This window comes from Rosa rugosa, chromosome 3 (genome assembly GCF_958449725.1).
Source record: "Rosa rugosa chromosome 3, drRosRugo1.1, whole genome shotgun sequence".
NCBI lineage: Eukaryota > Viridiplantae > Streptophyta > Magnoliopsida > Rosales > Rosaceae > Rosa > Rosa rugosa.
The window spans coordinates 4,614,019-4,626,280 of record NC_084822.1 but is presented as its reverse complement, the minus strand read 5'-3'; the positions used below and the strand labels follow the sequence as shown (position 1 = coordinate 4,626,280).

General features: G+C 37.7%; 1 long non-coding RNA gene and 3 other non-coding genes across 4 annotated transcripts; 3 read left to right on the top strand and 1 right to left on the bottom strand.

Moving 5' to 3' along the window:
• Positions 1 to 6,923: 6,923 nt before the first annotated feature.
• Positions 6,924 to 8,183, top strand: LOC133740623 (uncharacterized). The gene is made up of 2 exons (XR_009861341.1): positions 6,924 to 7,072; positions 7,273 to 8,183. It is a non-coding gene; the product is annotated as an uncharacterized LOC133740623 (long non-coding RNA).
• A 3,085-nt stretch (positions 8,184 to 11,268) lies between these two features.
• On the top strand, positions 11,269 to 11,387 carry LOC133741608 (5S ribosomal RNA). The gene has a single exon (XR_009862051.1). It is a non-coding gene; the product is annotated as a 5S ribosomal RNA (ribosomal RNA).
• Positions 11,388 to 11,783: 396 nt separating this feature from the next.
• On the top strand, positions 11,784 to 11,902 carry LOC133741620 (5S ribosomal RNA). Its single transcript, XR_009862061.1, has one exon. It is a non-coding gene; the product is annotated as a 5S ribosomal RNA (ribosomal RNA).
• A 230-nt stretch (positions 11,903 to 12,132) lies between these two features.
• Positions 12,133 to 12,251, bottom strand: LOC133741551 (5S ribosomal RNA). Its single transcript, XR_009861997.1, has one exon. It is a non-coding gene; the product is annotated as a 5S ribosomal RNA (ribosomal RNA).
• Between the last annotated feature and the right edge of the window lie 11 nt (positions 12,252 to 12,262).

Sequence of the window (12,262 nt, the reverse complement as noted above, 5' to 3'; positions counted from 1 at the left end):
AGAGAACGGAGAGAACTGACTTTCCGAAAAAAAAAAAAAAAACTTTCCAAAAATATCAGATTATGAAATTCTTAAACAGAAATTCCTATTTATAGTCATTTCCATAAATAGTAGAAACTTCCGTAAACCATAACTTTCTCATACGAGCTCTGATTTACGCGTATCGCATGTCCACAAACTCATATCGACGTGCTCTACGATTTTTGTGAAGGAAGTTTTAGAGAACCCCAACAAATAAAAAGTCAACCTTTTAACTCCTCGAAAATAAAATGTTTCGAGTAATTATTCGTCTGAAACACTTCCACATCATTCCCGAACTACGTGCTTGTCCTAATAATTACTGAATAAATTCTAGAAAAATCCTTAGAAAACAATAACGAATTTTCGGGGTATTACAATTTATATGACTTGACAATCTATGAGTTCACACAAAGTTTGCAAATTGCCATAAAATCTAGGTCGAAAACATAAAATTCAACTGGTCAATACTGTGATCCTCTGGATTTGACTGGTCAATGGATGACTTTGACAATCTATGAGTTGACACAAAGTTTGCAACTGGATATTTAGATTGACCATGAAGAATGGGTTCATAGTTCTTGGTAGGTTGACCACGAGTTGACTGGTTAGGTAAAGTATATCTGGTTAGGCCAGACTTAACAAGAGTGGGTTCAACATTATTATTAGACTCAGACATGAGTTCAGAACGTACTTCTACATGATCTTCAGAACTTGAAAAATCTTGATCAGTGAGGGATAATTGAGGAGGGGGAGTCACTCTCAAAGCTTCTTCGGCTTGATTTTTCGATAGGTCAAAAAAGTTTATGTGTTCTTCTGCCACAAAATTCGACTGGTCAATACTGTGCTCCTCTGGATTTGACTGGTCAATGGATAAGTTCGACTGGTCTATCAAGCTTCTTTGTTCCTCTGGGTCTGTCATCGATTGGTTGATTTGGATACTTCGACCGGTCGAATCGTGGTCATCAATATATTTTTCTTCATCCTTATGATTCTTCTTTAATGCTCCATTAAGAAACATCTCGTCAAGAAATTCATTGTCCCCCCTGAAGAATAATATTGTTGGGGGTAAAAGTAACACGTGTCATCATAGAATGTTACTTCCATTGTAACATAGAACTTTCGAATAGGTGGATGATAGCACTTGTAGCCCTTTTGTAGAGAACCATAACCCACAAATACGCGCTTAAAAGCCTAGGCATCCAAAAAAGGCAACACTGCAAAGACACGGGAAGGAAGATTATGGACGGACGGAATAGAAACATGAGTTGACATGACTTTAATGAAGGGAATATAATACACCCCTAAAGAACACTAGAAAGAAGACGATTAGTAAGATGTGAGGCAGTATGAACTGCTTCACCCTATAAGTATTTGGCATATGAGCACCAAACAATAGTGCTCGAGTGACATCTAATAGATGGCGATTCTTTCGCTCTAACAATCCATTTTACTCAGAGGTTTGAGGACAAGTAGTTTGATGAATAATACCATGTGTCTGAAGATAAGCCTGAAACTCATGACTCATATACTCCCCCTCCCCCTCCCCCCCTAAAACACACACACACACACACACAAACAAACAAATTGTCAAAATGAAAAACTTTAAGATGGCCATTATACTGGGTTTGAATGAGACTCTTAAAAGCTTGAAAAGCAGGAAAAATGACATCTTTGGTTATGAGCAACACTACCCAAGAAAGTCTAGTGCAATCATCTATGAACAGTACAAAGTAACGCATGCTAGTAGGATGGACTCTTTGGAAGGTCCCCTCAGAATGAATAAGTTTAAATGAGGTATACTTTTATTGGAAACACTTGAAGGATAGCTAGCACGATGACTCTTGACAAGAACGCAAGTTTCACAACGTAAAGCGGACTCATTTATCCTAATAAATAAGGCATAGTTTTTTTTTTTCATATTTCTAAAAGAAGGATGCCCAAGACAGCGATGCCACAACGCTGCCTATGTTGACCAGAACTTGTTGTCAAAGCAGCTCGTGGTGTCTTTATTGGCTTCTCTCCACCATACATGCAATCTAGATGGAACAGTCTCCCCCTTAAATATCCATGACCAATTATTTTCCTAGTGACAAGATCCTAAAAAATGACATACATAGGAAGGAATGTTATCGGACATTTAGATTGAGCATTCAACTATGGTATAGATATTAAGTGATGAGATAAAGCTGAAAATATAAAACATTATGGAGTTCTAAAGCAGGAGTGACTCGAATTGTACCTGATCTTATTGCAGGAAAAATCTCACCATTAGCATTTATAACACTAGATACAGGTGGAAACGACAAATGGGAGAAACAAAATTTCTCATATATAAGTCATATGATCTGAGGCACCATGATCAATAAAGTAAAAAAATTTGTAAAGCAACACCAACCTTACCCCAATTTCTGTGAACAACCAATGCTGAGATCTATGCACTTAATGTGATAGCGTGTAGATTTTTCTCTCTCTCTGAAACCTACTCCGTGCCCTTGAGAGTCGGTGGCACTGCTCACCCTTTATGGGTACTTCCCTGAGCTATGTCTCAGATCTGGGGCTTCTGCCTCTTTTTTCTTCTCTTTTTTTCTCCTTCGGTCTCCCTCCCTTCTCCTTCCATCTTGCCCCAATTTTCTTTCTGAACTTTAGCCCCAAATTTGCTCTAACCCATTCCTTACCACCCATCACTTTCTTTTACCCACCATCTCTCATCTCCAGATCTTGTTGCCTGGATTTCTTCTATTCCATTTCAAATCGGTACCATGGCTTGATCTTGCAGTGGCTTCTCTCAAACGCGATTTCTCGCGTCTCAATCGGAAGATAGGTAGAGCTTTGGCTCGGGTGCATGCACCACCTCCTTCTATGTTCTATTTTCGGGGTCTCTTGGCTCCTCCTGATCTAGGTTTTGTTTGCCTAGATTTTTTCTCTAAGTTGTGGCTGCAAATCTCATGTTATGGTGCAAATTTGTACTGTGGGGAAGAGGATATATCTGTGTTTAGATCCTCTTTTTTCTTCTGTTTTTCCATTTTCAAGGTTATTTTGATCGGGCTTTGGTGTAGGGGTCTCCTTACAAGCTGCAATTTTGGAGTTCCATGTACGAATTCAGCTACGACGACCATGGTAGACGTTGGTGGTGCTGGATTTCTGGCTGCTGAAGAAGATCTGGGCTTTGTTTCTTTATTTCCGGATCCTTCTTTTTTTCTTTTGCTTTAGGTTTTCAGCTGTTCTTTCTTTTCTTTTGATTTCTCTGGTCTTACTTGTTCTGGCAGTTGACTATGTGAATCATGCTTTGCAGACTTCGTCTGTATTGGGCTGTGTCCCTTGTACTGTTGTTTGGCCTTGGGCCTTGTTAATTGATGCTACCTTCGACCAAAAAAGTAAACATGCTGAGATCTTACCATCAGATTTAGAGTTGTTAAAGTAGCCAAGTGGGTAGCCAACCAATTTGTAACACGTCCCCTCGGTGCATGACAAATAAAGATTATTGTCCCTAAGCATTAGATACTCACTCGTTCTCTTCCTAAAGTTAATATTATATGGTCACAATCAAAGTAAACATTGATGACTTGAGAAGAAATTTTCATATTCCCTATTTAACGTTCATTTTGAAGCATTAAATGAACGTTAAATAGGGAATATCAATCATATAAATGCCAAAATGCAAAATTAAGAAAGACATCAACTACCCACCAATTTTTAAATGAACATGAAAAGCAAAATCCATAATCAAAATACCTTCTGTCGAGGTTAGCTTGCAAATCAGCTTCAGATAAGGGTGATGAGGGACGGGTCCTAAAATATAGGCCTAGAAGTAATAGCACACGTCACCAGCAATAAGAATAACACAACTCCTTACAATATGCAACAGAAAAGCAGCTATATTCTCATTATAATGTCAAAAAAGCTATCTTACAAAGATGACAAACTGTTGCTTAAATAGCATAAAAGTCGAATCAAGATAAGGAAAAATAATAAATGGAAAATTACAAAATGAATATCAAATCTATCTAATTAATAATAAAAATACCGCTAAATCTATGCAATTACAAATAAATATATGAGAAAGAAATCAACACTAATTGCTGTCATGTTTATTGTACGTTGCCTTGATTTTGGCTGATATTAAAGTCACTTAATTGACCCCTATATGCTTCTGCATGGAGACGAGGAACTCAGTCAATTACACAACCAACACCGTACCACCACCATGAGCCTCTCCATAAGTTGTAACACGAAAGTAATTCCCAAAAGTCCAAAAGTACCAAACCCAAATTTTTTGAGTCCAAATTTAAGTTCCTTTTTCCCACACAATTTCAGCTTTTTGGGAGAAATAGTGACAGATTCCTCCTCTTACCTGTTATACTCTCAGGGACAAACATCATCTCTGGCAGCTCCCAGATATTAGCCTGACGCCGGGGACGTTGCAGCAGCATTGCCGGATTATGAAGCAAACGTCCGTCATTTGATTTGGAATTGAAGTACAGAAGACAACGTTCTGACCTGCAACAGAAACCCTAACCTGAGTGCCTGCATTCAACCTGCATTCGCAAGGGCAATTATGATAATTACAAAATAGAATATTATTAAGAAAATTAAACAAAAAAAAATCACACAACTCTATTTTTACTCCAACTATCTTCTATCTGCCATAATTGTTTTTTGGGCTAAAGTCTGTTTAGTCCCTGTACTATGTCTCTCTCATCGTTTCAGTCCCTGACATTCTAATTTAATCTGAAAAGTCCCTGATGTCTCAATTTCCATCTAATAGGTCCTTTCCGCGGGAAATTAGGAATTGACCTTGGGTGAAATGTCCAATATACCCCTCAGTTATTTTTTTTTACCTTTTTAATTTATTTTTTTCCTTTTTTTCTTTTTTCTTTTTCCTTTTTAATTTCATTTTTCCTTTTTTTATTTTAATTTTTTTCCTTTTTCCATTTTTTTTATTTTCTTTTTCTTTTTCTTTTTCCTTTTTAATTTATTTTTTTTCTTGTTTCTTTTTTCTTTTTAATTTATTTTTTTTTCTTTTTCCTTTTATTTTTGTTTTTTTCTTTTTTCCATTTTAATTTTATTTTCTTTTTCCTTTTTCATTTCTTTTTTTTATTGTTTCTTTTTTCTTTGTCCTTTTTAATTTATTTTTTTTCTTTTTCCTTTTATTTTTCTTTTTTTCCTTTTTCCATTTTAATTTCTTTTTTCTTTTTAATTTCTTTTTTCCTTTTTTTATTTTTCTTTTTTCCTTTTTAATTTCTTTTTTTCTTTTTTTCTTTTTCCTTTTTAATAACCATCGTATTCTGCTGCATCAGTAGCGCCACGTCGGCGAACCAATCCAGATCGACCCGAAACCCCAATTCTTGTTCTCCACGCCAGCGGCCATTTTTCTTTTCCATCACTATTCTTCTTCTTCACTTCTGGTTTTTGTCAACTTGGCCATCAAAAACCATCATTTCAACCAAACCCAAAATCCAAATCACCATTTTGAGCAAGACCCAAAAACCTCAGAGTTTGAAAAAACGGTAGTTTTCAGTGAAAAGTTAAAAAATGGTAATTTTTAGTAAAAAGTTTCCAAATTGAGGCTTGATGTGGAGAGAGAGAAGTAGGCTGTGAAAACAAGAGGGGAGTGGTTTAGCGGCGAATTTCCGAGCTGATTGGGAAACAGATGGGCTGTGGAGTTTGATCGGAATGGGATTGGTGGGTTGAGGAAGTAGAAAGTAGGCAAAACGAAAAAGAAAAAAGAACTTAAAAACGAAAAAAAAAATTAAAAAAGAACAAGAAAAAAAGCAGAAATAGCAAAAAAGAAATTAAAAAGGAAAAATAAAAAAGGAAAAAAAGAAATTAAAAAGCAAAAAAGAAATGAAAAAGAAAAAAGAAATTAAAAAGGAAAAAAAAGAAATTAAAAAGGAAAAATGAAAAAAAAGGAAAAAAGAAATTAAAAAGGAAAAAGAAAAAAAAGAAAAAAAGAAATTAAAAAGGAAAAAGAAAAAAGAAAAAAAAAGAAATTAAAATGGAAAAAGGAAAAAAATAAAAATAAAAAAATGAAAAATGAAATTAAAAAGGAAAAAGAAAAAAGAAAAAAAAGAAATTAAAAAGGAAAAAGAAAAAAAGGAAAAAAATAAATTAAAAAGGAAAAAAAAGAAAAAAGAAATAACTGAGGGGTATATTGGACATTTCATCCAATGTCAATTCCTAATTTCCCGCGGAAAGGACCTATTAGACGGAAATTGAGACATTAGGGACTTTTCAGATTAAATTGGAATGTCAGAGACTGAAACGATGAGAGAGGCATAGTGCATGGACTAAACAGACTTTAGCCCTTGTTTTTTTACATTACATTTCTCAAAAAATATATAATTACTTTCCACAACCTATTTTTCTCTCCCACTATCTTTTTCTCCAATATTGTTTCCTTCCATTACATTTTCTTCTTCATTTTTTCAAAATATATATAAAAAAATAAAAATTTAAAATTTAAAAATTTAAAAAACTTTTACACATGCATGGGAAGTGTGGAGGAATTAAAGGCCTATTTTATTTTATCCTATGTGGGTGTGTGGGGTATGTGTGGCAGTACTCTTATGGGAGGGAAATAATCGAATAAGACCAAGAAAACAACAACATGTGAATAGTGAACTTGCCAAGTAGGGTTGTAAAAATGTTACTTCTTCGGTAGGTAAAAAGATGAATTGGATTTACGCCAATATAAAATGTTAATGTAATAAAAACTCACCAAATATAATTATGAATTCTCATACTGGACAAATTTAATTTTAACGCCCATTGTTTTATGTAAAACCGGTGGTACGCACACAACAGCCCGTTGTTTTTGCCAAAACCACTAGTTCTCGAACCTTCCCATTTGCCTATAAAAGAACCTCATTATTCTTCTAATTTGTGCACAACATCTTCAATTCTCTCCAAACTGAAGGAGCGAGATGGAGAAATCTTTCAAAGCATCAGAGTGTCGTGATGAAGAGAAAGATGATGTAGCGACCAAAGAGCCTGATTATAAGTATAACTCACAATCATCGAATCAATGATCTACCAAAAGTCCAGTTTAGAGGTACAATCAATATCCTAATTCAATCATCATTTCTCTGGAGATAATCATAACTACTGTTTTCTTGAAAATTAATTATGTAAAAAATTATATTTATGTTTAAATAAAAAAAGTGTTCCAACTCTTAAACCAAGGTTTTGCTAATAGGTAACCAAGCGTTTTTATGATTTTTTTTCATTAATCTATTGATTATATGTGTGTAGCCTGGAGCACTGCTCTGGCTTGTTCTTCAACTTGAAGTATTTTGAGGATCTGCTTCATTGGCGGAAACCTTGATGAAGCTGATAATTACCTCAGTGGTTTCACCTCCGTTGATGACAACCCTTTCTCAACTCTTCTCTTTTTTTGAGATTAGATCGATGCTGAAATCTGATCAGCTTCATATAGACGTGTTGCCAGAGGTGACAGATTTTATTGCCATAGTCGGGAACGGTGTAGGTGGATGCACAAGATCTGAAAAACCCGAAATTCACTGCGGCAGTGTGGTACACAATCTTGTCTTTTCCGATCCAACTAAATATATAGTTGAGACAAAAAAAAAAAGGGGCAAATATATGACCACCTATTTTATAGTCAAAATTATACTCTGAATGTTATCCATTAGATTAGATATCCATTAGTGGCTGAGATTAAAGACAATTTATTAGCTCTTCTTAAATAAATGAAATATATAATACCAAATCAGAAAATCATGCATTAATATTTTTAGTTGTCTCTGTTTCATTCTTTATATTCTTCCTAATTAAAAATCATTCATAGCTATCCCATTTTGGAATATAAAATCATTCCCTTGTTTATCTTCTTTTGTTCATTATCACATATTGTTAATGATGAAGTTCTTCACCTTATGATTATCTTCTTTTGTTCATTATCACATATTGCAAATGGTGTAGCTAATAGATTAGCTCATCTTTCTAGTTCAAATCTTCTTAATGATGTATGGTTAGAGGAGGCTCATGTTATTATTCAGGATGTCCTCTATGAGGATTTCTGTAATTGCACTCGAGGTCAAGGCCCTATGTCCCCCTCGATGCATAATTTTAATTCAATAAGTCAGGCGTGGGGATGAGCCTCTCAGCTTGGATGGGTTCCAAACCCCTTTCAAAAAAAAGAATTTGGTGTCTAAATCAAATTGACACCTAAGAAACACAACTAACGAATCACGGATGCATGAAGTATATATCTTTGCTGCAACAACAATCCAACTAAAGGAGAAATTTTAAATACACACCCCTAACTACTTAATACACATCCTGTTTTAGGGAATCAGAAATTGAGAGAAATTCGCTGTGTATTCTCATTGATAATAGGGGTCTCTTTATATAGAGGATTACAATGCATAGAATCTGAATCGTATAAGGAAAGTAAATCTACATTGAATAGGAATCGAAATCCTTCTAATGTAACCCTATTACCACTAGGTCAAGTAACCTAGAGTTTGGGCTAAACACAAATAGAGATATCCTTAAACACTCCCCCTTGTGTTGTCCAAACGCGGTGCTTCTCTCGTTGCCTCGTTAAAAACCTTGCCGAGTAACAAAAACCCAGTGGGACAAAAATAACCTCGGTCGAAGAGGAAAAAGAGCACAACACACCCTTCACGTTTCGAGACCATACATGTAGACATCTCCCCCTGATGTCTGCATCTCCCCCTGATGACTACGGTCATGGGAGTTCGGGTAACTTCCGCAAACGATGCTACCAACATGTCTCTCGAAAGTGGAATTTAGGCAATGACTTAGTGAGTAAGTCTGCCACACTGTCCTCAGATTGAACCTAGTTCACTTTGATCTCGAGGAGAGTCTGTTGTTGCTGATTATGCTTGGTGTTATCGCTTTTGATGTAGCCTTGCCTCATTTGTTCAAAATAAGCAACATTATCCTAAATGCTCGTAGGCTCATCTGTGGTAGACTTCAAACCACAATTGTTCGAACATGCGTAATTATGGATCCAATCCATATACATTCACGAACCATTTCGTGAAGAGCAATGATCTCTGCATTGTTCGATGATATAGCGACTAGGGTCTGCTCTGTAGACCTCCAAGATATCACGGTCTTTTCCCATGGTGAACACTTAACCATCTTGGGAATGACCTTTGTGTGGGTCGTAGAGATACCCAACATCAGCAAAACCTTCCAAAACACATGTTGTTTTGGGATGGGGATAGTGGACGCAGGCCAGTGTTGGCGGCGTTCCTGGTGTGTGATGTGTCCGAATCCATCATCTCTTTGTAGAGATAGAACAAGCCCATATCAATCATATATCTCAAGTATCGAAAGATATCTTTCACACCAATCCAATGGCGTCGCGTTGGCGCAGAGCTATATCTAGCTAACAAGTTCATTGTACATGCACGAGATGTCCGGTCTTGTGCATTTAGCTAAGTACAATAATGCGCCTATTGTACTCAAGTAAGGCACTCCTGCCTCTAGCACATCTTCATTATCATCCTTCAAACGAAGAGGATCCTTTTCAGGATCAAGACTACGAACGATCATGGGGGTGCTTGAAGGTTTGACCTTGTCAAAATGCCTAAGCATCTATCAACACGATGCTCAAGTTCCAAACCGAGACATAATCGTGTTCTCCCAAAATCCTTCATCTCAAACTCGGATTTCAAGTGTTCAGCGGTTTCCCTTAACTCTTTAAGGGCTTCTAATGAAGATCATGTCCAACATGAACCGCGATAGAATCCGAAACTTGTTATGGAAACGCGTGGGCATATCCCTTCCCAATCAAGTAGTCACTTTAGTGAGTGTTTCAATCTTATTGTAAACGCGCTTCGTGGTCTAAAGCCACTTGACTTGGGTAGATGAAGTTCACCATGAACCTTCATGTATATTTCGTATCTAGATCCCCATAGAGATACGTAGTGACCACATTTGCAAGCTGCATGTTCAGTTATTCAGAAACTACCAAACTGACAAGGTAGTGGAGTGCAATGACATCCATTACGAGAGAATATGTCTCATCGTAGTCGATTCCAGGGCGTTTTGTGAGAAGCCTTGCACCATAAGGCAAGATTGCCATCTCTTTTTCTCATCACGCTTTCTAACGAAGACCCATTAGTCAATAGGTTTTATGTTAGGAGGTGTTGGCATCACTAGCTCGAAAACATTCCTCTTCGTTAGAGAATCCATCTTAACCTGGATCGCATCTTTCCATTTAGGCCAAATTTCTCTACGTTGGCATTCATTCATCAACGGAGCGTGGTTCGATATCATCAGACTCAACAAACTCATGCGCAACTACATCATCAATTATGATGGAGTTTCTATCCCACGTCTCATGTACACTAGTGTAATTTTCATAGAGCTCTATATTTTCAGGAATAGGTTCTGACGTTGAGGCGTCCCCCAACGATAACCATAACCCGGAAGATACTCATGAGATGGATTTTGAGTGTCGATGATCCAAGGATTGGTTTGTGCCAAGGTATCCTTCGAACCCACGGGCCTCCCACGCATCCTAGCTGGGGCCATGGCCTGTAACGCCAGAGTGCCACTCTCTTTGGCGTTGGCGCCATGCCTACCTCCGTGTAGGGTGGCGCTACGTCCTCTCGTAGGGATGTCCTTCCTTGCAGGCATGTTTGCAGCATATTTGTGTGATCTCGTCACTTTAATAGGGATCAAGATGAGACATAGTGGGGACAGACCACGACAATTCTTGTCGTTCCTGCTGAACATCTGTGTTCTTATCTCCCCCTAACGACGGGAAGACTGTTTCATCAAAGTGACATCCGCAAACCTAGCGGTAAGGAGATCAGCTTGACCTCCTGGGAAGTCCTCGTGTTGCACCCCGCTTTTTTCTGTTTCGGTTCATTAAGTTGCTTTTTTGATTTCGGCTACTTTGTCCATGTACTAATTCAATCCAACTCTTCGAAGGCTTGTGAGATTGAAGGAAAGCTCACCGGCCGCAGAGATTGGATATTTGTAAGGTCAAAAGATTGGACTTGGGCATTGGGGCTCTTGGGCTTTGATTGATCGAGGAGTTGTTTTTGCTAGATTTTTTATTCACTTATTTTGTTTTAAATTTTTATATTTATTTTCATTTTCTAACAGCAATAAATGTGTATCCCGGCGGGGAGGCGGTGCGGTTGAGACGCCAACTATGAAAGTTTTCTGGGGTAATGTATGGAAGCACTTTTGGGAGCTGAGCGAATGGAGTTTATATAGATTGATTTCGCATACACTAACGGGTGCGATCATACCAGCAAAAATGCACCGGATCCCATCAGAACTCCGAAGTTAAGCTTGCTTGGGCGAGAGCAGTACTAGGATGGGTGACCTCCTGCGAAGTCCTCGTGTTGCACCCCTCTTTTTTCTGTTTCGGTTCATTAAGTTGCTTTTTTGATTTCGGCTACTTTGTCCATGTACTAATTCAATCCAACTCTTCGAATGCTTGTGAGATTGAAGGAAAGCTCACCGGCCGCGGAGATTGGATATTTGTAAGGTCAAAAGATTGGACTTGGGCCTTGGGGCTCTTGGGCTTTGATTGATCGAGGAGTTGTTTTTGCTAGATTTTTTATTCACTTATTTTGTTTTAAATTTTTATATTTATTTTCATTTTCTAACAGCAATAAATGTGTATCCCGGCGGGGAGGCGGTGCGGTTGAGACGTCAACTATGAAAGTTTTCTGGGGTAATGTATGGAAGCACTTTAGAGAGCTGAGCGAATGGAGTTTATATAGATTGATTTCGCATACCCTAACGGGTGCGATCATACCAGCAGTAATGCACTGGATCCCATCAGAACTCCGAAGTTAAGCTTGCTTGGGCGAGAGCAGTACTAGGATGGGTGACCTCCTGGGAAGTCCTCGTGTTGCACCTTTTTTTTTTCTGTTTCGGTTTTTTAATCTAGCAAAAACAACTCCTCGATCAATCAAAGCCCAAGAGCCCCAAGGCCCAAGGCCAATCTTTTGACCTTACAAATATCTAATCTCCGCGGCCGGTGAGCTTTCCTTCAATCTCACAAGCCTTCGAAGAGTTGGATTGAATTAGTACATGGACAAAGTAGCCGAAATCAAAAAAGCAACTTAATGAACCGAAACAGAAAAAAGAGGGGTGCAACACGAGGACTTCCCAGGAGGTCACCCATCCTAGTACTGCTCTCGCCCAAGCAAGCTTAACTTCGGAGTTCTGATGGGATCCGGTGCATTACTGCTGGTATGATCGCACCCGTTAGGGTATG